The 26101-nt window shown below is 41.0% G+C and overlaps 1 long non-coding RNA gene across 1 annotated transcript in view; it reads left to right on the forward strand.

The window, feature by feature from the left end:
* Positions 1-25544, forward strand: part of LOC125329790 — a 93871-nt gene extending 68327 nt beyond the window's left edge. Inside the window, exons 2-3 of the long non-coding RNA XR_007205277.1 lie at positions 23443-23698; positions 24704-25544. This is a non-coding gene — a long non-coding RNA (uncharacterized LOC125329790). The remainder of the gene's footprint in view (positions 1-23442; positions 23699-24703) is intronic.
* The last annotated feature ends 557 nt before the right edge of the window (positions 25545-26101 follow it).

Here is a 26101-nt window from a genome sequence, read left to right on the forward strand (position 1 = left end):
TTGTTACAAACCTTTTACTTGTCTGATCTCTCTGCAGCTTTCTGGTCTCAGGTTTTTAAAGCCAGCCTGGGAGTTTAGACACCCAAATATCATTAAAATGAATACCCATTCTGTGTCTTTTGGTTCCACTCTGATGATGTTTCTGGTAGTGTAATAATCTGGAGGGATTCCTCTCCATGTCAAACAATGAACTTACACACCTCCCTATAGATTACTGTGGGGTTTTTCTAATAAAAGAACAGTGATATGACAAAAAAAGTCATAACCCACTTTTAAGAAATTATTTATATTAATCTTCTCTCAATAAAAGGCCTAAATACCAGCAAGAACGACCTGTCCTAAAAGGATTTTTAAGAGGCAGTATTTTTTTTTTTTTTTTGCATTAGTCCCAGAAGAAAATCATCTGGGACCCAGCAGTACAGGACTGCTCAAAATGTTTCTTATAAAATTTGCCTAACACAGACTTAGCACAAGCTAGAATTTGGCTTTATTAGCATTTTATAAACTTCTCCGTGGAAAGCCTGAAAGCTGACCTTTGATAATGGCTAAATTCCTGTTTAAAGAGGGGCAGAAGGCTCATAACACGGGCAATTATCTAAGAGCTGGCAGTCCTTCTTTTCATCTTTCACCTAACTGTAGTTGGAAAGAAATGGTGTTTAACACTATTTTATACAATGAGCCTTCTTATTTCATTAAACTCAGGGGATATAAAGAGTGGATCTTAGGGGCCAATGTGAGTTTCCTGCTCCCAGGATACAACAGCTGAGTGCTTTATGGGGGATGGCCTTTCTGTGTCCTTGCCCACCTTCCTGGAGGATTTGGATGCTGTGGGATGGGTGAGGGTGCCCAGGGGTCAGTGAGAGCCCTGGTGGGTTCAGCAGGGTACTAAACTTCCAACACCAGAAGTAATGGAAAATTTCTGTAGCCCTGCACAACTTCCCCCTGCTTAAACACATTTTGTTGCAGAAGGAAAGCAATGAGATCTTCTTTTGACAAAGAACCAAAGAGTCAACCAATTTTTTTTTAACATACTGGGAATAGACTGCACTGCACATTAAGGACAATTGTACCAAAAACCTGAGGAGAAGTTGCAGACTTTGTCCTGGAAAGAGCCTCTGGGATAAGATTCAGCAGATACGATCAAGTGTTTTATCATACTACGATCTCCTCATTAGTTCAGGCTTTGCATAGCTTGGTGATGCCTGCCAATACTTGTAGCCCCACTTTGTTTAAAGCAAGTTTCAGTTCAGGGAAAATCTGAATTTACTTTGGATTTTGTCTCTTAGGCCCCCAGAATTTGGTAAGCCATTGTGAAACAGAATTTTGGCAGCACAGCTTGACTGCATAATGATCTTACACTCCAGAGACATTTCCAACACTTCAGCAGTGCAAACACCTTATGCACACACAGGATCATATCAATGCAACTATTGTGTACTTTCAGCACACACTTTGTTAAAAAAAAAGTTCATTTTTTTCATAAATTCTACTTTATCAACTTCCTTCATGTGTTTGAAACCCCCATGTGAATTCTCACAGATGCAGAAATATTAATATAAATTCTGTTATTGCTCCTATTGCTGTAGCATCTTTTGCAGAAAAGATTGGATTTTCTTAAGAGCAGGACAGTGTAAAAGTTAGAAAAATTATACACTAATCATGTAATTTCTATTAATTGGAAGAAGTGAAAGTGGTATTAAAACTATCATTATCTTCAGGTATTTATATTTATCTTCAAATGTACCTTTCTAATTAATGATTGATTTATTTTCAATAGGCAATGTTTGAATACAGAGTTATTACTGACCTGGAGTTTGGTAGAATTCCTGTGGCAATTAGTGTTTCCTCCACCTTGATTTTTGAAAGCAAATCCCACAATTCTAGGGAAAAAACCTAGAAAATGCCCATTGTTAACAACCAAGAGACTGATTCAGCCTGATGGAGCAGCAGTAGGATATATTTAACTAAGGCCACTTAAGTTAATGCACCTTATATAGAAGAATAAAAAACAGGAAAAAGTTTTTTGGCCATTGGCTCATTTTATTCCCAAATTCCAGCTTCGGGAATAGTATATTAAAGCAATCATTGTACTTTTGGGGTTTCTTTTAGCACAACTGTACTAAATACAAATTATTGAAAAGGCAAAAAACAAAAAACCTAAAAATGGGTCAAAGCTGTTCTGTTCTACGCCAATTCAAAAACCAGACATATACATATATATAACTGTTAAATACATATTTCAAAATATCTCTAGATGTATAAAAACAATATTTTATTTTCATAATTAGGCTAAAAATATTTTTTGTCATTTATTTACAAGGAGAAACAGCATGAGACAACACACAAAATTTTTAGTGTTATGGGTCACTAGTAATAGTTTTGTTCATTCATCAAAATATAAAACATATTATCATTCCTACTGCTGTTAAGCATGCTGATTACATATGATACTTATTAAACACTGATATTTCACATAATTTTAAACTTGAATTAGGGATGATTTTTTGGATCAGAATGTATCAATCTGAGCTATTTTATCTGAAGACTGAAAAATTACGCATGCTGTTTTCCTTGGAATTGTATTTCAGTTGAATCCCTTGAGATTGTGGTGTCAAGGTCTAGGGCTGAGCAAAATCCCAAGAACATTCTCGTGCAGAAAGCCCCATCCCATTTCATCTTCATTTGGATCCTGTAACTGCAAAACCCCGCAGCAGCTTGGATGTGTCTCCTGAGGCAGAATTAGACTTTTCCTACTCAGATCTCTCCCACCTCCCACCCAATGCATTGTGCAGGAATGACATAAAATTTGTGGAGTAGAGAGGGAATTTTCATTCTGATCCTCAGTCAACCTGTAGATGTGACTCATAATTGACCCTATATGGAATAAATATATTTATTTTTCCCAAAAGCTGTAAAAATAAGAATTTAATTCATATTCCCCCCAATTAGGTACTTAAAAAATTATCTGGGAGCAGGGTTCTCCTTCTGCATTCAGGCCATGCATTTTGGGGCTTGGATCTGCATTTCAGCTTGAGTTGCCTTGGGTCTTCTGCAGCCTTCCAGGGGAGCTTGTGCTTTGCTTTCCTGCAAACCCAGCCACGTGGCCCTGAGCCAAACCTTCCTTGCTGAGAGCTGAATGAGCCTTTCAGACACTCTTGGCGGCCCCCACAGTCACACACACGTGGGCCAGGAGGGAAAAATCACCCTGAGGACACGGGAGCTGAATGGACTGCAGGCCAGTTCCATCCCTCAGCTTCACTAATTCCTTGATCATTTCCTGGGCAATTATGTGGGTGTAAGATCTGACCACGATTTTTTCCACTCTCTTTGACCAAGGCTGTTTTCTCTGTTGTCTTACTGAGCTTACTTGCAATCCTACCCTCCTGCAGGCTTTTTTTTCGTACCAATCTCCAGCGCAGGGTCCTTTGCTGTAGCAACCTCAGACTCCCCAGGAACATAGTCCTTAAAACCTTATCCCATCCTTTCCTGCTATTCTGAGCCCACTTTGTGATAATATATCTGGAATACATCTGGTTCCTCTTCCAAACTGAGCCTTTTTAGGTAGTTCCACAATTCATGCCAAGCTGCATCTCTTAAATGAAAAGTGGGTGTTTAAAAATAGGTTCTCATTACTGTGCCCTTTGCTGGCTTCCACTCCTGCTCCATTTCTGGGTTACAGAATCATTGTGTTAAACTTCTGTATGCTCCACATAGTCAAGGTCACGTTGGTTATCTCTTTTCAGAGACTTTTTACAGACTTTTTCTGGGTAAGGCTTCACTCTGCTACAGAGGGAAAGTGTCCTGATTTGGAAATACATAAATAATTTAATGTGGTCATGGGAAGGAAAGGAATTTACCAAGTATGGTTTTAATAATGTTAACTAAATATCCATGAGAAAAAATCTAGAGATGTAAATAAAAAAATTGGGGTTTTGTGTTGATTTACTAGTTGTTGGTTAAACTTTTCTGTGTCAGCAGTACACCTGCAGTGGATGTTTGCTGATGGCAGCTCAGGACCTATCAGAGTCTTGATGATCTCAAAGGTCTTTTCCAACCTATTTCATTCTGTGATTCTGTGATTCTAAGTCCTGAACCCAGAAAACATTTCCAGAACTTGGAGCTTTGGAGAAAAGAGGAGAATTTGAAGATGCATGCAAGGATAAGACATCTCAGTGCAATTGTATCTCCGTTCCTGTCAGGTTAGACATGCCTGGACTCGATTTAGCATTTGGTGTGCACCTCAGTTGTGCCCTTCACCACAGAGGACATCAGTGAGGACTCACTTCTTCTCTCTATCCCAAACACCACCACTTGTTTTCCCAATAAATGATTCTATTTTGTGTATCAAGCCTTATTGTGCTATTGTTTTAAACATAATCAGTGGCATAATGGACTTTTAATTCCCATTTCTTAACTTTATTTTGGGTGGTGCTTGAACATGTAAAGGTGACCGCTTGTGTGACACACCCAGCCAGCCACTGCTTTAAAAGATGGTGTTTGACTTTCATTTGTGTACTTAAATTCTTTTAATACTAGCAAGTTTTCTTTCAACAAGAGACAACTGAAAACCTTTAAGAAACAGCTTAAATGTCTACCCAGAGTCTAACCAAAAACACTCTTGCCTCAGCCTAGGTTTTCAGGGCTATTAATTTAATTTATTGTACAGTAATGAACCATGCAGGATCCAAACTGACCCAGGATTTACTTTAATGGATCATTAACTTGTCAGGTTCCCCCTTCTTCTTTCCCCCTCCTGATATTTTCTCGTCTGGCCAGAATTCTCATTATCCCAGCTATTAATCCATTTATTAACTTTGGACAAGGATGTATTTCATTAGCGAACACTTAAAAATTAATGATCACACACAAATTAAAAGTCTGCTGTAAAAGGATAGAGTACAAATAGGCTCTTTAAGATGTGGGTTTTATTTATACCCAAATGAATAGCACACTGACAGTGGTTAAAATTGGTGTCAAAATTATAGGATCATTAAGGTTGGAAAAGACCTCTAAGATCGTCAAGATCAACCATTAACCCCACAGTGCCAGATCTGGCCATTCACAAGTTTTCCCCTGACTTGGAGTAGATTTACAGAATTCACTTTTATAGACAATTATTAAAAGTTTGTCTTTCCATAATGTTACTTTAGAAATAATACTGTTGACCAACCCCAAAAGTAACTTCCATAAAAATGTCATCTGGGCTTTTCATTTTTGTAGGGTTTCAAAGGAAGAGTTCCAAACTGTTGGAATAAAACACTGAGGCCAATGTAGCTACTGACAACCTCCCATTTTGTCCCTGGCTTTCTTAGAAAGTATGATCAAATATTTCGGACCTCATTTTCCTGGAAATTATAACCAAAAGTTTAGGACTTACTACTGCTGAGTGTTTGGAAAATACATGTAACAGGAATCACACTGGTACTGTCTGCTCAGACACCAACCCACAGTGTGTGTGCAAAACGGGAAAATCCCTACGCCAGTCTGTGAAGGAAATAATTTGTGGTTTTATCAATTCATCTATTTGTAATCTGTAAATAATTAATATATATTTTCCCTTTCTGTAAACATTTCCCAGAACACACTGCTGGGAGAACACACATATTCATTATTCATGGCTGTGCTTTTCCTCGTGCCTCCTATGAGACAAGTGATGTCCCAGCACAGCCACCTGAGAGTCAATAATTCTGCGTCAGCCACGTTTCAGGAGAAGCAGGCAGAATAATTTTTCTTTCCTTTTCTGTTTTGATCCATCCATAAATGCAGCACTGTTAAGGATTTGGGGTTTTCCACATATGTTAAGGTTCACTTCAGTTTGCATCACAAATTATCACTCTGGTTCACACAGTATCAGCCCTGTACATGTTGGAAATATCTAATAGGAGTAAACGATGTATTTGGCTATTCTGCTTTCGTGACAGATGTCACAGTGTCTGTGCTACACTGCAAATGAATATGAAGCAAAATAATTGAAAGGAGCAGTGCAAACCTGGATGGTTTCAGGTTTTGTGGAGCTGGAGTACTGAACACTGTGGAAATGCCAGTATCTACATGTTGGTGTGCACATTCCAGGCTAAGAAATTAGTTTGGCCTCTTATTTGCTAATTTGATTGATTCTGGAATTTATTACCTAATTTATTTTGCTGCCAAATTGAGCTCTTCTTAAGGAGGAGGATTCTTCTGGCTGCTGAGATCAGTAGACCCACACTATCCTAGTGTGTCCTGACTTCTTCAGCTCCCAGAGGGAAATCAACCTATTTTTTACGATAGGTTGGGTTCCATGGAAAGGAAATTACAGTGCCCCACAGTATGATCTGGCCAAGTTCCCAGTCTGACCCACCGCAGAACAAGTTTCCCTGCAGAAAAGGAGGCAGTGCACGCTCAGGACTCAGCACAAACAAGGTCTGTGCTGTCCAACACCGACAGCAGTACCTGTAACTCATCATAATGCAGGGCTGAGCATGAAGCTCTGTTAAAGCAGCCACAGCAAGAGGAAGATCTGTGAAACTTGCACAATTTAGCTCCCTTTGAGCAGCATAGCTTTAATCCAGCAGATGTTCCCCACCTTTCTGACAAATAAAAAATGTCTGGAAAGTGTGTCATGATACAGAGTGCTTTAGTGCACCTTCTGAATCCTTCACACCTACACTGTGGTACTTTCATTTTACCCCGTGTGGAAATTCAGTCACTCATATCTGGGTTTTATATTTCTAACAGGGCATATCAATCTTAGTAATATCTGAAGCTGCTGGATCTGGTAGCTTCCCCTGGCATTGTTTTTTTGCAAATGTCCCTAATAAATTCCTAACCCAAACCCAGAAAGAAATGCCTTGTTGGGCAGGGGGGATAACCTAAAAATAATATCCCTAATAACTTCCATGGATAAGCTACACTCTGTTCTATTATTATCTATATCTCTGAGCTATCCCTCTAACGAGCATGAAACTACCTCAGCCAGTCCACGACCTAAAAATGACCTGCAGTCATCTTGCCAGCATTTGTGCTGAACCACATCACAAGTTATCCTCCCTTTCCAACAACTTCTAGACAGTGGGAATATGCAGAGCTCTTTTCCCCATAATCCCTCACACACAGGCTGGAGGCAAGAAGTCTCAAAAGGGTCCAAGGTTTCAGTGCTTTCATCTTGAGGCTACAACAGAACTGCTTAAGAGCTACGTCTCTGTCTCACTCATTTTTTTCGTTTTAGGGATTTAATGTGTATTCCTGGCATGATTTCAAAGCATGTTCTCTAAGTTAATAAAATTATAATATTAAAAGGCAAATAATAACAATGTGTTCTCGGTGTTACAGCTCCATCGTGCAGATTGGTGGACCTTTTGCCAGCCTGCCTTTGTTACATTTAATAGCAACCATAAATCTCAAAACCTCATGCAAACTGTAGAAAATTAAGGGCCATAAGAACAGGAGGTTTATTAGTATTTTTTATTTTCTTTGAAGAGATTTACTCCCTCTTGGGATGAAGAGAAAAAAACAAAGAAGAAGAATGTTGTGACATGTTTACCAAAGGAGGCCTGAGTTTGGGATGCAAAGGTGGTAGTCTGGAAAACAGGGCTATTTTCCTTACCTAATGTCCTACTGTATTTGTGAACATGGTAGGGACACCATGGATGTGGTGGATAACAGCAGGGATAGCAGCTCACAAATGTCTGCAGTGTTAATGCAGGTGATTTTATGAAGATAAACCTCTGGTCACTGGTAAAGGCTTCTCAGGATGCCTGAATTAGGTGAGAAACTGCTTTTTTTCAGTCCTTGATCTTTGCCACTGCTTTTCTGATGGATTTGAGACTCCTACCTACAGAGCCAGCCTTAGAGCACCCGAAAGGGTGAAGGGCACTTGTTACTGCTCGCAAGATCCTTCCTGAAAGGATTCTTCTGCATAAGAAAACAGACAAAAATCTTGAAACCATCTCAATACTCACAGAGAATTATGAGCTTCTGAGACAGCCGCATTTTATTCTTTGATGGGTTTAGTTCCTCATTTCTAAACTCTTTGTTCTCACTCTCCTCAGGTTCAAAAGTTCTTGATGTCCATGTGAGCATCTCAAGATGCTAGTTTTTCTTTTTGTCTAGTAATTACCTCGATTCTACCAAGCTTTTAAGACCCTTTGATTTGCATACCTTTTATTGAACAGCAGACAAAACCCCCCCAAAAACCAATAAAGCCCTAATTTGAGAGTCAAATTGTCAAAATATTTCTGCAGAAGTGGTAACAATAGCAATAAATCCAATTAAAACAGTCTTCTTTCATCTTTCTCCATATCATCACCTGTACTACTGCCAGGTTGGAAATTTTTCTTGTAGTGGTTGGATTGTGGAAACAGACTTGTTTTTATTTATTTACTGGATAAAATACGCTCAAAGGTCATCTGTCATGGTGAATACAATTTGCAGCAATCTGATGGCTTCTTCCCTACAAGTTTATCTATTTTTATTGCATTACCAGGGATAAAATAATGTTGGGAATAGAAAAAGCTAAAATACTTGAGTGAGTCTGAAAATGGTAGCCTTGGAGATAAATCTGTCCTATGATGTTTAGTGTTTTAGGTGCTAAATAACAATAATAATAATAATAATAATAATAATAATAATAATAGTATATTTGGTGTTGGACTTAGCATATCATACATACCAGAGCATCCATGTCTTACCTGATCAAAGTCATGCTGCCCATGTAGATACCCAGAGACATTTGTAAATAACTGAGTTTCTGCAATTTACCTGAGTTAAATAAGATTTTCCCCTAATAGTTTGAACACCTGCTATTATTGCCTAAGATAGAAATTAGTATTCCATTCATTTGATTTCTCTTTCCACAGCTATTTAATCTGGGTAAATTAATTTGTAAACCATTATGCCTTAATTTGTGTTACATTTTCCTTTATTGATTGATCCAAGTGGTCAGAATGGAGGTAAAGTTCTCTTCAGCAAATTATTGTGAATATCTGCTTTTCTTGAGGTGCTCCTGGTCCCAGCTGAGGTGAGAGGAACACTGATTTGTATTTCTACAAAAGAGTCTGGGTAAACACAGCACTCTAAATGACATAGAGGAAGGATTTTTCTCTTACCAGGGAGGTTCTTTTAAAGACTACTTTGTCATTAGTTTGCATACATAAAGCAAAATTAAGATTGCTGTTTCTTTTAACTTCAAACAGAGCCTTTTTATGCTTGGCTTCTGTTTGTAAAATGAAATGTCTAAAATGCAAATTATTTGGAGGGTAGAAAGTTCCTCTCCAGCCACAGTACTGCAGAAATTCCAGAAGCAATAATTAAATATTAATCCCATAAATTGTGTGATTCTCAGGCACTGAGGTACAAAGGGATCTGAACTGACCACAGGTCCCAGCAGCTTCAATGAGAAAAATAATTGAAATGTTATATTTCTAGCATAGTTTTCACAGCAGTATGGTAAAACACCTTGCTCCTGACCTCTGCATGATGGAAACGTGCTTTGCACTGTAGAAATGTCTGAAACTGCATGGAGCTCATGGTCTGAGGTGCAGCATTGGGGCATCCACCCCCCACCAGGTTAAACTGGTTTGAGGTGAAGGCTTTGCACTTCCCCTCCCTGTGCTTGGGTACATTCTGAGCTCAGCTGTGCTGAGCACTGAAGGGAAATCTTCAAGCTCAGCAGCAAAAACGAAATTTCAGGGCTGCCAATCATTTTTAGTGCACCTGGATGTCAAAATTCCTTTAAAAATTGTAGCTCAATTTTTTTGTATTACACAGAAGTCCCAGAAGTGCTTTTGTAACATCAGCCATTTATTCTGTAGGGGAAAAGAACTGAACCCCTTCGAGATACGTGCTTTAATATCCTTTAATAATGACATCTAGAGAGGTGAGCCTTTGAGTATGGGAACATTGGTGTGTTAGTGTGTGTGAAAAGCCAACAGCTCTTTTCTCACCTGTGTGCATCATCAGGACTGTTCCTACAAGGAAAAGAATATGCTTTCAATTATTGTTCTGGTCTCCCTTGTGGGTGGGGGAGTGGACCTGTAGTCTCATAACATTCAATATTTACAGAAACCATCCTGTAAATCAAAGGAATTTATTCAGTTCTGTGCTATACATTGTTACACTTGCAATAGTTCATTTCTTCCTTCTATGTATTTTCATATAGTCCCACGCTCCTCTGGGGAAGCTTGAACCTGAAAAGAAGTCCAGGGGAATGTAAATGATCGGCCCTTTTCCAGCTGACTAATGTGCACCATAAAGCACTTTAAAATACAAAGGAGACTTAACATCTGGTCAAGTTTACTCATCATAAACACACCTGAATGAAAAGTACTTCTTGTTCTGTGGAGCAGAGCCAAATGAACAATAGACTAAGACAGACATTTTCTGTTGTTATATGCAAGCGCTCTCTCCTTGCATTTCAATGGCTAAATTAGAGGTAATTCAGTGGCAGAATATGCAGGTAGCCCCAGGACACATGGTATATTCTTTTTTTCTGAAAGCTTTCTATGATTAGAAATGAAACCTAATTACAAACTCCCCATTCATCCTCTAAAATGTCAAAGAATTGATGTTTTTCAATGTCAATTCAGTAACAAAGTCAGTCCTGGAGCAGTGACGCAAGATTTGTTTTCTCAACCAAATTTATGCTTCTGCTTGGAAAAGGAAAAAAAAAAAAGAAAGTAGAATTAGAGATATCCATATCTGACATATGTGCCTTACTGTGTCAGTGGCTTTCATTATGGCTTTCCAGCTGTCTCACTGCAAAAACACAGCTCTGGATGACGAAGTGCTCACCTTTTCCCAAACCTTTTCCCAAACCTTTTCCCAGGCAGGCGGCCGACAGCTCTCCAGCACCGCCCTCTGTGCTCGGGGAAAGCCAACAGCCTCCAGCAGCAGCAGCAGCCTGGCAGGAGCAGAACACAGGTCTGAGGGGCAGGGAGAGAACAGGCTCAAAGCCATGGCTGTGCCCAGGAGGGGGGATCCCCTCCTGCAGGGATCTGTAGCCCTTCCAAGCACAGAGATGAGATGCTCTCCGTGGGGCTAGGGGGCTGGTGAGGGGATGCTCTGTGCCTGCTGCTGTGGTCAAGGGTTCCCCACCAATCTCTGGCACTCAGGGATTTAATCCTGGTGCTGAGGTGAAAAGCATCCTCATTTTTAAAAGAATCCAGCTTCTGAAAGTGGTAGAATTGTCAAATCTTTGAGTATCTCGAGCTGGAATGGAAGTATAGGGAGCAACTCCCCAACAGAAAAAAAAAATGGAAGAGGAAGAAGAAAAAGAGGAAAAAGAGGTAGAAAAAGGAAAAGAAAAAAAGGGCTAGAAAAAGGAAACAGAAAGCCCTTTTCTTAGTTAGCTCTCTGAGACGTCCTGCTGGAGTTTGCTGGTGTAATTCCTGATGTTCAGGAGCAGCCCTGCTGAATCCAGTGGGACTGTTTGCCAGCTAATGCACAACTCAACGTGAGTAAACACGCCCGTGTCTGGCCTTGTGCAAACACAAATCAGCCTGGAGACTGTAAGGAAAATACAAACAAAATTCCTTTACTCCAGCTCAGGAGGAAGAAGAGAAGTGGAGAAGAGTTGAACAGGTTTTTTTCCCTGCTCTGGTGAAGAACCCTCTGGAGCTTGCAGGGTGTTACTAGTACCTATTTCCACTAAACCCTGAGTCTGTGCTAACAAGAAAGATCTTCTCTTCCTTCAAAGAAAGATTACATGCCTGCTGCTATCACCTGCATTTCTTCCTGCTGCTCTAGGGGATCTCTGCTGGCATTTCAATCCCCTGTGCAGGGAACTGTGCTCCCAGTGCATCATCAGTGCAGCGACGCCGTCAGCTCTGGCTCTCCCCGTTCTGCTCTCATCTGCTGCCTTTTCTCCCTCTGATTATAAACTTCAGGGACAGGGTGCTTTTATTGGTTGTTTGCAGCCAGGTGTAATGCTGATGAGGTCTGTGACTGAAAATTAGCTAGGCAAGTAACACATCTAAAATTCAAAGCCCTAATAGTTTATTCTTTTTGCATTTGCAGAGGAATTAAAAACAAAAAACAACAGCAGAAAAACCCAACCCAAAACAAACAAACAAACAAAAACCAAACAAAAAAACCCAAACAAAACCACCCGAAACCCCAAACCAAACAACAAAAAAACAAACCCAAAAAACAGAGCAAAAAGTTTTTCTTGTGTGTGTTTTGTAAAACCCTAAGGAAGCAACCTTACGTGGCCCCAACCAAGTTGAACACTATTCTTTAAAAAAGAAAACAGTCCTAAATTAAGAGCGGAATTTTAGCTTCAACTTTGAATTTCCTGGATTTTGTTGGTCTCTTATATACCCTCATTATTTCAGCAGTGTGTTGTTTTTGGTTTGACTAATATTTAGAAATTGTTCCATCCAGCCTTTAGATGTCTACTGTTTGAGAATGATTCATTTCTCTTTCACTTCATGAGCAAAATTTGCACAGTGGGACCTTTCCTGCCCTTGGTGTGTCTCTCCCTGCTCCCTGCTCCAGAATTCCCTGTGTTCTACCCCAATAACCTGTGGGATTGCCTCACAGCTGTGGAGCAGAGTGCATTTCAAACTGGGAGCTGCCCCTTTGCAGGGATGTGGTTAAGGGAGTCATTTTGCCAGGATGAACAGCCTGATTGCAAAGCACCAGCACTCAGGATGCTGGCAGCAATTCTGAACTCAAGCACTGACCTATTTCAGTGGAGTTTGACTAAATATTGGACAGAAGAAGTCTAAAAAAAAAATTGTGAAAATAAAATTGCAAAATGTCTTTCTGAAGCATTTATTTTTAAATTATTTATTATTTTGTCAAAGGTGTTCCATAGGTTTGCACAACAATATTTGTGCAATGGCAGCAGTGATGTGAACTCCCAGGCCCACTGGGTAGGCTGCCATCAGTGTTAGGAAAACAACAATCACTTTCCAGTATAATTGTCCTGAACCAAAAAAAGGTATCTAAACACTCTGTTCTTTGGCAGTAAATTACGGATAATCCTCTAATTTAGGATTATGAATGCCAGGGATCATGTAGTGTTCAGAAGCAGAAAATTTATAGTGTGCCAAGAGGTACAGTGATATTTAATATCTTCATTAATGGTGCAGACAAAGGGACTGAGGGCACCCTCAGTGAATCTGCAATGACTCCAAGCCGAGTGGTGCTGTTGAGACATCCGAGGGATGGGATGGCATCCAGAGGGACCTGGCCAAACTCGAGAAGTGGGACCTTGGAATCTCACGAGGTTTAACAAGACCAAGAGCTGGTGCTGCACCTGGTTTGGAGCAAAGCCAAGCTGGGGATTGAACAGATGGAGAGCAGCCCTGGGGAGAAGGACTTGGGGGTGCTGGTGGGTGAGAGGCTGGACATGAGCTGACACTGAGCTCTCACAGCCCAGAAATCCCCCTGTCCTGGGCCGAGTCCCCAGCATGGGTAGCAGGAACGAGGGGATTCTGCCCCTGTGTCCTGCTCAGGTGAGACCCTACCTGCAGAGCTGCCCCAGCCCTGGGCCCAGCAAAGGAAGGACACAGAGCTGCTGGAGAGAGGCCAGAGGAGGCACCAGGATGGTCAGAGGGATGGAACAGGTCTAAGGTGAGGAAAGGCTGAGAGTATTGGGACTGTTCAGCTTGGAAAAGAAAAGGCTTCAGGGTGACCTAATTGAATCCTTCCAGGACCTGGAGGGACCTAACAAGGAAAATGAAGAGAATTTACCAGAGCCTGGAGTGACAGAACAAGAGGAACAGCTTTAAACTGAAAGTAGGTTTGGATTAGACATCAGAAAGGTGGGCAGGCCCTGGCACAGGGTGCCCAGAGCAGCTGGGGCTGCCCCTGGATCCCTGGCAGTGCCCAAGGCCAGGCTGGACAGGGCTTGGAGCACCCTGGGATAGTGGAAGGTGTCCCTGCCCATGGCAGGGGGTGAGATGAGATTATCTCTAAGGTCCCATCCAACCCAAACCATCCTATGATTCTTGATATCCATAACCAAGGCAGGGATGAAATCAGGGATAAAATCACGTGGCAAATCTTAGCCCAGCCTCAGCCCATCCTGCTTGTTGTAGGGGGTGTGAGGAGCAGTTCATATCCTGGGAATGCATTATTCCAGAATTTATCTAGATCCATTACAAAAGCCTCCAGTGAAGAGATGCTGTTTGCTTAGAGTGATGCAGAAAAAGAGTGGGACTTTGGAAAAAAACAGAAGAGAAATAAAGGCAATGAAATATGACCACTGCTGATGCAGAAATTCCCATATTTTTCACTTCAAAAGATCCATTTCTAGGGTTCTAAAAAAGAGAGAGGAACAATTTTTTTTTTTTTTTTTGGTGCAATTTGTTTTGCAGTGATATATTTCCAAAATCTTTCAGCATGTCTGATATTAGGTTCTGAGCCACAATCTTCAAATGTCACATGGAAAAAGAATTTACTGCTGGTTAGGCATGGGATTTCCTCTTGCCTAGCATAATATCAAGTCTTGTGATCTATTTACATTTAAAACCAGTAAAATTAATGAATGAACCAACACAGAGGGCCCTTGTCTGTTTGCAGAGTTTCTGAGTTGCCCTGATTTTCTTATTTAACTTTTTATGACTTCAAGTGTTCAATTTTAACTCGGATTTAGTTTTCAGCAATGCAAATTTTTCTTAATACTAACAACAGATGTTAGCAATATACCCACATCCAAGAACACGTTTATATGTGACCAAACTCGGTGTAATTGCCACATCATCTGGTAAATTGGCATTACAAACAAGTCTCAGGGGAAGAAACACGACTCTCTCTGTATGTCATCACTTTTGAAATTTCCACAGTAAAGAATCAGTGCTCAAAGCTCTTCTTTCTGTGCTGACAACTCAGATAAGGGAGCTTGTAGTGGGGCTTGCTATTTTCCAAGAACTTGGTAGAGCCTTGTTTTACTACTACAAGGGCCCTTTCATGTGGGACAAGCATTTGTGTCATGCCTTGCAAAAACACCTCCCTATCTGCCTTTCATGCAGCTGAATGTGCTCTACCATGAATTGAATAGTGGCAGACTGTGGAGAAGTAACAGTACAGAACTCAACTTTTTTATCACCTAATTAGTCCCAACATAAAAATTCTGTACTTTGGTGGTAGCTGTTAGAGCTCTCCTATCACTGTGGTTATTGCCCAGGCCACTCCAGACTGGAAATGTCAAACAGGGATAGTACTTTTAGTTTCTCTGGGCAGCATAGCCCATCAAATTGCCTCTCTCTGCCACAGATGCTATTCCAAAGTTATTATATTACAGCTAAATGTGTCTGGAATGATGTCTGGCTATCAGCATTTTGTCATTAGAAGAGAGAAAGGAAGACCAGTGGTAGACAGATATCACTATCTGGGCTGTAATGAGTCCCTGAGGGAAAATTAAGGGGTAATTGTAACAAGCCTCTGGAAGGACCAAAAAAGTATTAGTCAAATCTCATCTGTTCTCCAACTTCCTTCTTTCTTTAAACTGTCAGCACTTTCCGTGCGTTTTGGCTCAAAATGCCTGTCTCCATCTCAGCTAATCTCCATACAGCTTTTTACTTCCTTGCAAAGTTTTCAAAAAGCTTAAGAGGCTTCTTAGTGTCATTTTGTATGTGGTAGTAAATCCAGTTGAACTGGATGCACTGATGAATTTGTCAGAGTATTTACATGGAGGAGATGCAGGGTGAAAGTTCGCCCTGTAGTTTGTGCACCTCTAACCTGGGAGGATCTGCCATAACCCAGAGCTTGGTGTCTCTACCTGACTGCTCACACTAGAAAGGAGGCCTTTGTCTGAGGTGATGGATATCGAACTGGAAAAAGGGATTAAATCTGTGATTTCATCATGGACATTTTTACTTCTTACTTTGCTTCGGGAAAATTGGAGTTCTTAATTTTCATGGCTACGTAAATAACTCTGCCTTCAGTCCCAAATTTTTTTCCAGTTCAAAGAGTCATAGAAATAAAGATCTCTCCCTTAGATGGAATAAAGATGGTTTTCTGTCCTTAGTGTGTTCTTCTCCTAGGTGCCTGCTAGGACATCTAACGCCAAGTTTCTAGACCTGACTTGGAAAATGGGAAATTGCAACAGCCAAATAAATATTAATGTGGTTTGGTGTCCTTGTGTTACTCTCAGCACTTAGATCAAGACATGGAGAGACAAAATAGTATTAAGAACATCAGAATATTGGATATTAACATGCAACACCAAACCAGTTCAAAGGTATTCCCTGAGATGATGGCAGAAGATGTATAGTGAGGAGCACAGCGATGAAATTCAGAAAAGATATGACATAAACCCAGTTCTTGGTATGTTTAGATAGTCTGGAGGATCTATTACAAAGCTCTGGTCCTGACTAAGCTTCCTGGCTACTTAGTTACATTTTTTGTCCCCTGGAAATAATATTCTGAACTGTGAGTTACAGGTACTGCTTGGTACCCACCGACAGTGGTGCCTGTCCAAGGAGGGTGTCAGCTCTTTGTGATTATTGGAGTCCATGACCAATGTTATGTGACACAGAAGAAAGGAATCCTCAGGGAATTATTGGATCTTGCACCAATTTTCCTAGAGCAGCTCAGACCTGCTGAACACTGCTGAGCAAACCCACCTGTGGGATAGGGTGGAAAATCTTGCAAACTCCTCGGCATTCCAATCCAGTGGAGAAAGAAGCCAAGGCACTGTCAATATTTATATTTAGACCTAGAGATGCATGTTTTAATTTTTTTTTTCTCTTTGAGGGTGGACCAGACTGGAACGGTCAAAAACTTGTTGAGCTTAGGACAAAAATAGCACATTTCTCTGCATTTTCTTTTTCTTCCCTCACAGTTTCCTCCACTGACTTTGGTTCAGCTCTCACTGGACCAACAAGCTCTGAGAGCTCCTATAAAACTCTAAAGTGAAAAAGAGTGTGCCTGCCAGGTGGGATTTTTTTTTTTCCCCAAGTGCTCACAGCTCTAATTTTCACCACATGTGAACAAGTGTTCGCAGTTTTAAAGATGTGTTGAGTAATCGCACATGCGAGACATCTTCTCCTTAATGCTCCCAGTGTGTTCAAAGCTTTTTTTTGTGAGAACACCCCTGTTAACAACAGAGTTGTGGCCTTTAGCTTATACTTAAGTGGGTACTGCTTTGTGTTGAAATATAATTGGTAGCACTTGCCTATTCTTATTCCCTCATCTTAGCTAATGAAAGACACTGCCATAATTTACTTCCCTTAGGATCAAGGTTTGAGCCTGGAAAATCTCTGCTAGAAGGAGCTGGAGAGGCACCTGCAACTGCCATTGCTGTGGGTACCATTTCTTTTTGGATCAAAATAGGAAACAGGGATGCTTGCTGCCTCCTCTTTTGGGCGAGGCTGTAAAGAGATGTGCTGCTTTTACACAACAACAAAAGGAACGATTTCCCTATGGAAGAGGGAATTTTGATCTGTCAGACTGATGAAACGTGCGGGACACCTGGCCACCTTCCCTGAGACACCACAGAAGTGACACCACATCTTCAGTGGTGGCAGAACTGTTTTCAAGACAGCTGAGGAGGGAGAGATTTATCATCAGCCCTGGCCACCCTCTTCCCATGTACCCAACCAGGAGAGGGATGACTTAGGCAACAAAATTCAATACATCACCATTCAAAAGCCTGTCCTTAGGGGAGTATCTCATTGCCTGACCAAATGTCCTGTAGGATTGAGTCTGGACACCACTGGCAAGAGATAAACCAGAGTGGAACAGGTCTGGAGGGCTGATAGAGCTGTGGGACAAAATGAAATACAAATGGTAGAAAGTGAGATTTGATTTGAGTGAGGGAACAAATGCAACTTTTGTGAGATGGAACTCAAAAAACAACTGTGTTTTCTTGGATTCTCCAAGTCACTGTTCTCCTGGCCAGTAATTCTGTGAGAAAGTGGTAATTAGATGCTAATTGCCTCCAAAATTATCTGCCTCCAGTTATTAGTAGAAATGGCATTGAAAACAGCAAATTTTTGAACCTCATGGAGAGAAAAAGATGCCTTTTTTCTTTTGCTCCAGTGTTCTGAAAATGTTGTATAGTATAGGGGTTTTTTTGAAATAGCACATAGGAAAAAGCCTGGTAAATGTTTTTTAAATTTCATTAACTACAATTAAAAGCCATTTACTCCTGGTTATTTCTGGAAAGTGGTTGACCATAGCCTGTCTGGGGGGAGCACTGAGTCACCCACCTCTCCTGACTGTGTTTGGAGGAACACCAGAAGTGCCTACAACAAAGGCATGGGCTTCAAATCCAAGCAAACAAGCTGCTAGCACCACTTACATTTATGTTTTTGTAGTGATCAAAGGTTTTGGCCAAGTCCAACACCCTACTGGTGTGGAAGGAACAGTCCTTGTCACACAAAATGTGGCTGACCTGAATCAGAGACAAAATAGAAGTTGCACGTCTGTGGCTGAGCAGGCAAACCTCAGAACCACAGAATCAGTTTGGTTGGAAAAGACCTTTAAGACCATCACGTCCAACCTTAAACCCAGCACTGCCAAGCACTAAACCAGGTCTCTAAGAGCCACAACTTTGTGTCTTAAATCCCTCCAGGGATGGCGACTCCACCACTTTGCTGGGAAGCTGTTCCAGCCTGTCTTGGGGCAGCCCTCACCACCAAACCTCTCCGAGGGTCACGTCCCAGGAGCGTGTGAGTGTGCTTTCCCTGTGAGCTGACACAGCTGCTCCACGGGCTGTGAACAGAAACACTCCTCCTTTCCAGGGCCAGGGGTCTCTCTCTGGTTCAGCCTCCACAGATAAACTCTCTGGAGATGTGCTTACACTTACGACGTAATTCGAGACAGGAAAAACAAGTGAGCGCTTTTAGATTATCAACACCCTCAGAAAGAAACGTGTTCTTTAGAGTTATGACAGCCCCAGTGATTCATTAGTGGGAAAGAGGTTAATATGCATTTGTAGATATAAACCAGAGCTTATCAGAACAGATTGAGTTCCCTTAGTAGTAGCTTATTACCAAAGAATTAAAGGTTGCAGTGGGATCTGCAACTAAAATTGGAGGAAACTTCTCGGCCAACAACACTTTGGTGCTATTATTGTTTTTAACTTGAATTGCTCTTTTCCCTTGTTGGTATTTGCTCTGTGATGTATGTGTGGAGAGCAACTGTAACACTTCTCCAGAACAGTATAAACTTGTCCTATTAAATTTCACTTGGAAATTAAAAGGTTTCTAATCAGCAGAGTGGTGAAGCTCTGGAACAGCTTTCCAGGAAAAATGAAGGCCTATAAATTTAATCATAACGAAGCCTGAACAGTTTATAAAAGGGATTATATGACATAGTCTTTAGGATATTAGGGGACTGAAATTGAAGATCTATGTGTCTCATTTTCCAAACTCTGTTCCTATGTCTGGAGGTTTCTCTCACAACACATTTTTGCAGATAATTCTGTGATCATTGCTGCACGAAGAACACCAGACAGTCAATCCCGGGGTACCCTTTTGTGTTGCCCCATGTTTACAGATGCTGAACTTCAGTTTAAAACTATCTGCTATGTCAAATTATTTTTGTGTTACCTCTTCATGCAGGCAATGGAGGTCGTTACAGGGCTGAAGGGAATCTAACATAACACAGGTACACCTGTAGCACGTGGGAGATACAGTTAACCCACTACTTTGTCTCCAACTGTGGCTGAAAGAAAAGACTTAATGAGCAAAGAAAGACTGTGGTAGTGCTTCTTAGAAGTCCTTTCCTAACTTCCAACAATTTAGTGCCCAGGGGCCTCGCAGAAATCAGATCTAGCTCCTCTGGGCTTCCTAAGCACTCCTCTCCAATTTTTCTTCTCTGAATTAAAACAGCCACTTTTCTAACACTTAAAGACTTTTGACACTGGTGTAAAGGCTTCCACAGCAGACCTGCGCTGCATGGAGAAGCTTTTCCTTCTAATGCCTGCTTGCCTACTTTCATGAACAGAGACTGAGTATCCAGGAAACTCAGGTGTACTCTCTCATATTGCCCTTCATCCACCTCTTTTCCATGCTGAGCCATCCTGATCTGCCCATGCAGAATCCAGCATTATCTTGATTATCCTTCCTACATGTATCAGACCTCTCCTCTCCTCTCCTTTCCTTTCCTCTCCTTTCCTTTCCTCTCCTTCCCTTCCCTTCCCTTCCCTTCCCTTCCCTTCCCTTCCCTTCCCTTCCCTTCCCTTCCCTTCCCTTCCCTTCCCTTCCCTTTCCTTTCCTTTCCTTTCCTTTCCTTTCCTTTCCTTTCCTTTCCTTTCCTTTCCTTTCCTTTCCTTTCCTTTCCTTTCCTTTCCTTTCCTTTCCTTTCCTTTCCTTTCCTTTCCTTTCCTTTCCTTTCCTTTCCTTTCCTTTCCTTTTTCTTCTTTCTTTTCTGACACAGAGACGCTAAAACTAGAGATAACATTCAAGATTCACACATACCACAGACGAATAACTTGACATAAAGATATTCTTCCTTTGTTTTGTTCTCTATTTCTTTCCTAACATCCCAACATTCAGTTTCCTTTTTTCATTAGCTGCTGAGTACTGAGATATTTTCATGGAACCTTACATTCTGATCCTCAAACCTCATTCTTGAACAGCTTCAATCCCAGTTTCCAGTGTGCCTTACCATTTACTGGAGCTGCTCTTGAGAATGAAAATACTTTTCTTTCCTCCATTAAGAGAGAGAATCAGTCCTAACCCAGCCTCTAATTCCCGGGCTGAAGTTGGCCATCTTGGCTTCCAGTTTATTTCTGTGCCTGTTTTCCATTAAAAAGTAAGATAAAATCGGTATCTTCCTACAGTTTCTGGTTTCCTTGGTGCAGCACAGCTGCAGGAGGGTTACAGGTCTTGTCACTTGTTGGAGCTGCAGCTCATCTTTCCAGCTGTGGAGATTATCATCCTAACAGCATGTGAAACTTGGGATGTTATCAGGACTTCTTGTTTAGAGACCAGCTCTGAAATTGCCCATTCACTTTAGAAAAAAATTTTCAAAGCTTCCCCCCAACCCCCCCCGCCAAAAAAAAAAATTCAGTGTAATAATTCACAGCCTTTGTAAAAGGAATTTAAAAATGAGCCATATCTGGGGCCTTTTCTTAGATGCTGTGATCCTCATAGAAACAATGGATTTCAGTGTTTAGTGTCTGTGTTATTTAGGTTATAGAGAGTGCATTTATAAGCAAATGCAGGAGTTTCCCACCAGGAGTGGAGTGTGTGGGAAATGTCAGCAGTAGTCCAGAGTGTCAGCACATTTCCTTCTCCTTAGCTTTATTTAGCCTTTACCACTAATTGCCATTCATTTTTGGCTGCTAATGGTAATTTTTGCTGGTTTTTCCCCTCTAATCTGCTAATTCCCTAAGAGATTGTTTCATGTAGTTCGATTGGTAGTTTACATACTTTATCTAGAAACTCATGGTGTTCTTTGCTTGTCCTGAACAGCTAGTGAAGCAAAATGGAAACTGGAGCAGGCACTTTTCCAAAAAACAGGCTCCACTGATATTCTGTTTTGCTAGTGGGTAAATGAGCTGGCAAACTGCACCTCTTGAGTTTTTATTCTTACTTATTGTATGACCTTACAAATGTCATAATACCATCCGCATAAGGAGCTAATTAATAGGGTGTCATGAGGTCTAAGCAGTGCTTTTTATAGCTTCTTTAACCCTTGTGGGAAGCTGTTGTTCAAGGCAGTTGTGGCTGCTGGCTGACATTTCTGTATGCAGGACAATGGTGACATTTTTTCCAGGGATTTTTCAATTATGGTTATTGGAGGCTAAGTATTCCTGGATGAATTCAGTTTAATGCTATTAATCACAAAGGACAGTATTTAAAAAGGTAGCTTTTTTCACCACTCTGTAAACCATGATCCTGCACACCGTCTATGGAGAATTTGTAAGGACTTTTTGAACAAGAAAACCAAATGCTATGAATCACGTGGGAGCTTGGTTGCAACACCCAGCTAATATTTCAGTTTATCTGATAGTTCCTGATTAAGTTTATCTTTTAGTTACCTCCATCACCCGTGGATATTCAGTCTTTTCCCTCTCTGTTTAAAATGACATGCAGAATACCGAACACAGCCAAAAACATTTTTCCCTGTGCAAAACGCTCAGCTCCAAATGGATCAAAGAAAATTGTTGTGCATGAAAGCAGGTGTCAGCAAAAAGTTTTACCAGTGATACTGATGTAAGATTATGAAAGAATGCAAGTTTAAAAGAAAAAAAGATAATGCATGTGGGCTGGTTTGTAATCTTTATAGCCATCCAGGCTGCTCCTGTGGAAGCAAGTGTAAAATGCCCTCTACTTTGCTGTCAGTAGTGAGAGAAACTCCAAATCCTCTCAGGCTCCCATTTTCTACATTTAAGTCTCACTCATTGATGTAATGTTTGGCTGTTGGTATTTAATTGTAAGCAGCACTAGCAAAAGACCATGTGTAATTCAGTCTTACAAGCTTATGCCCTCTTCCACATTAGTTTGAATTTCTGCTACTGATATTGGTGTAGTTTATCATGTAAATGTGTGTATCTGGTATCCACAGAATCACAGAATGAATGGAAGGGACCTTAAAGATCACCCAGTCTCACCCCCTGCCATGGGCAGGGACACCTTCCACTGTCCCAGGCTGCTCCAAGCCCTGTCCAACCTGGCCTTGGACACTTCCAGAGGCAGCCACAGCTTCTCTGGGCACCCTGTGCCAGGGCCTTATCACCCTCACAGGGAACAATTTCTCCCTAATGTCTAATCTAAACCTGCCCTCTTTCAGTTGAAAGCCATTGCCCATATCCTATAGAACAATAAAGTAAACTTTACTGGTGGAAATATACTGAGTACTTTGGAATGACACTTTTTCTTTTTAATAATTAATTGATCTGTTTTCACAAAAGAAGAGATTTTCAGCTAGAGTTTATTCTCCCCCATCAAAAAAAACAAGCAAAAGCCACCCCCAAAACAACAGCACATACACAAGCACTTACTCTTATAAATAAACTGCACATCCTGTGGGAAGTAAACCACCCCAATGAATATTCGAAAGACACTTTTGAAAGATTCCTTTTTTAAAGCCAAAATTTTGACTGAACTTTTAGGAACTTGACTTTTTGTGCTGCTAGGACAAACAGTGCAGCTCTTTGTTTGGTGCCTGCTGAGGGAGAGATGCACAGATGCTCCTTCCTGGAGGATTTTCTACCTGTCAACACTGTTATTTAACAGCAATAATAAATGACGACATTTTGCAATTCTGCAGTCACTTGAATCTGAAGAGCACCAAATATGCTCAAAGAGAAACTTCTAGAACCTGTGGGTACAACTGCAAGGGACAGGTTTTCCCCAGCCAGGACAGGCAGGACTAAGTCCTCTGCCCTCAGCAGAGAGGATGTGCTGCTCTGCAAACCTCTTAAATCATCACAGACCCAAACCCGAGGAAAAGCAGTGTCAGAAATGTGGCCTTAGTGATGGAATTACTGACAGAGCTGATTAAAAAAAAAAGGAGACACAGCTTTTTCTTGAAGTCTATTTCTCTCATTTATTACAGGATAAAGACGCAGAAGGAGGAGGAAGGCTCTGCAGTTCAGTAGCATTTCCAGCAGTTTGGGAACTTGCCATGCTCTTCAGTCCTGAAGGTTAATGTAAAGGTGGATCTTCCAATGAAAATGAGGAATTAGCCTGTAACACACTTGGGACAGAACTGATGTTTTTGTATGTTGGTCAGCTGTATTAGGGTAATGAGTTCTGTTTGAGGTCTCCCTGCATCACCCCATGAGAAAAAATAACAGGAATAATCAAGAACAGTAAGTGCTTTGTTTGTGATATTTACTGTTGGGGGGAAAAAAACCCAAACAATTCTAAAAAGGCCCTGCACTCAAAGGGACCTTGTAAGAAACCCCTCCAAGTGTTGCACAGGGCTACAACTGCTCTCTGCCATCAGCTGTGACCCTTCTCTCAGCCATTTTCCTCACCCTTTAGGTGCATTCATGTGCCTGACTACTCTTTATTACAGGGAGATTTTAGGGAGGGGACTGTAAGTGTTGGAATGTGGGTATTTAGTGTGTGTGACTGTATTTTGGCAAGCCCTTTACGGTATTTATACCAGAATTATTCATGGAGCTCCTTGATCTGAATTCTCAGTTTTCTCTGTGAGACAAGCAGAACTGGAAAGGCAGTGAGAGGCTCTGGTTTTCTCTTTTTATTGTCTTGATTTCTACACAGTGCAGTTATGGAAAAGATAGGTGAGTCCTTGGTGTAGCTTTGGTTTTAATATTCCTTTTGGCTATGGGGTGACCCACTATTTGTGAGTATATTTACCTGGTTTTCAGTTTTCATTTCATTATCTTCAAAGCCTGGTTCATGTTGATGTTACCAGTAGAAAAAATTGAAATAGCAGATGGGTACTGAAAACCTTACCAAGTTTTCTCACTACAGCAGCCTAGCTTAAAATGAAAATAAATATACAGGCAAAAAAATGTGACCTAAGATTTTGCATTTTTCAAAGGAATGCTTTTATTTTTTTTCAAATGAGGCTTTAATAGGATTATATATATATGTTTTATTATATTGAAACTGGCATACCATTCAAACCTAAAAACCCCTCTTCATAGTTGTATTTAATGATTCCTACTTCTTTGAAGCTTGACATACTTTCCCCATATGGCAACCATTTAATTTTTCCTATTTTTCTAGTGGATATTAAATTAAAATGGTTATTTGGTTTAGCAAAACCCTTCAACGTATGTGTGCTGCAGGTCAAGGATTCTGCAGGTTTATTCCTCACTGCCATCCCATACTTTTCTCAACAGCTTGTTCCAAGACCTGGTGAACTCAACCAAGCTATTCCCACCATGTCCAGCAGGCTTTGGATGCAGCTTTAGGAGCACCAGACAGTTCACTCCTGCTGCTCAGCCAGTGACAGAGCCACCATACATCAATATTATCACAGTTTCCACAAAAATAGTGGCCATGTGCCACAGGGTGGGTGGCCTTTTACACCAGCCAGGGAAAAATTAATCCAGCAGCGCATGGAGTGACAGAGACAGGAGGTGTTTTACACTCCAGCTGCAGAGGAGATGCTCTTGGTGCCTGGATTGCCTTGTGTAACCCATTCTGTGAAGCAGATCTTCCACTTACCCCTCCACAGCTCACTTAAGCTGGGATTAAATACATCTCCTGGGCAGGCACCTTGGCTGGATGGAAGCATTTGAAGCATTTTCAACAACTGGGTCATCACATTGGCAGGCTGCTCCCACTACTGAAATATTCGCCCAACAGAGTTTGCAAACTTCAGGTGAAAAGTGACTTTTCTGTGCACTCCTTGCTCCTGTGCAACTAACAAATTTTATATCAGAAAAACCTGATCTGAAATCAAAGAAGACAGACCTGAAACACCCTGGAAGTGCCATCTGCTGTTTACTTACGTGAGACTGACACCCGTGTAGGAGGAAGCTAAGTCAAGAAAACAAGGGAATTCCATATCTTGCTGCTGAATTTTGAGCCTTGCCCAGTGCCCCAGTGGCCAAATCCCAACTACAACCTAATTAAAGTTATTTAGAGGAAAATTTGTTACATGTGAAAGAGGCTTCGTGTGACAAGACAAGTGGTGCCTCCTGGATGCATTAAAGAATACCTGGGAACAAGCTGAAATTCCGTGTTTCTGAGTCCCTTTGTCATTCTATGAAACAAATCATTATTGCCAATCCCTTACACCATCACTTTTAGACACAAAGCCATATTTTTCCCGTGAGAAAGAATTCATATTATTAAATTTGAAAGTTCCAGTTTCTGGAGCTCACTCCTCATTGGAGGCAGGTAAAAACTGAGCTGGGCTGCTCGTGTGCTCTGGTTTAACCACACACTTTCACTTCTGTGCAGCTGTTGTGCCAGAAAAAGCAGGTCTATTTGGAAATGAGAGAAATTAAAATTCCCATTGAATTCACTGTTCACTGTAGAGCTGTTCTGTAGCTCCATGTCTTGGCTTCTTGCAAGAAGTTTTGGGAGTTTTCAGGTGGGGTTCGAACCTTCACCAGAATTCCATGCTAAAATTAGGAGGCAGTATTTCTTTTTATGCATTGAAGTGTCCTGAATTGAGTAACCCTGTCATGAATACAACATAAACTCTGATGTTCGTAGATTCCAGATTCATGCCTGAAAAAAAAATTGCTATAGGCAAAGAACTACTCAGCAGGGAGAGAGGAGCTTTG

This window comes from Corvus hawaiiensis, chromosome 8 (genome assembly GCF_020740725.1).
Source record: "Corvus hawaiiensis isolate bCorHaw1 chromosome 8, bCorHaw1.pri.cur, whole genome shotgun sequence".
In the NCBI taxonomy this organism is placed as follows: Eukaryota; Metazoa; Chordata; class Aves; order Passeriformes; family Corvidae; genus Corvus; species Corvus hawaiiensis.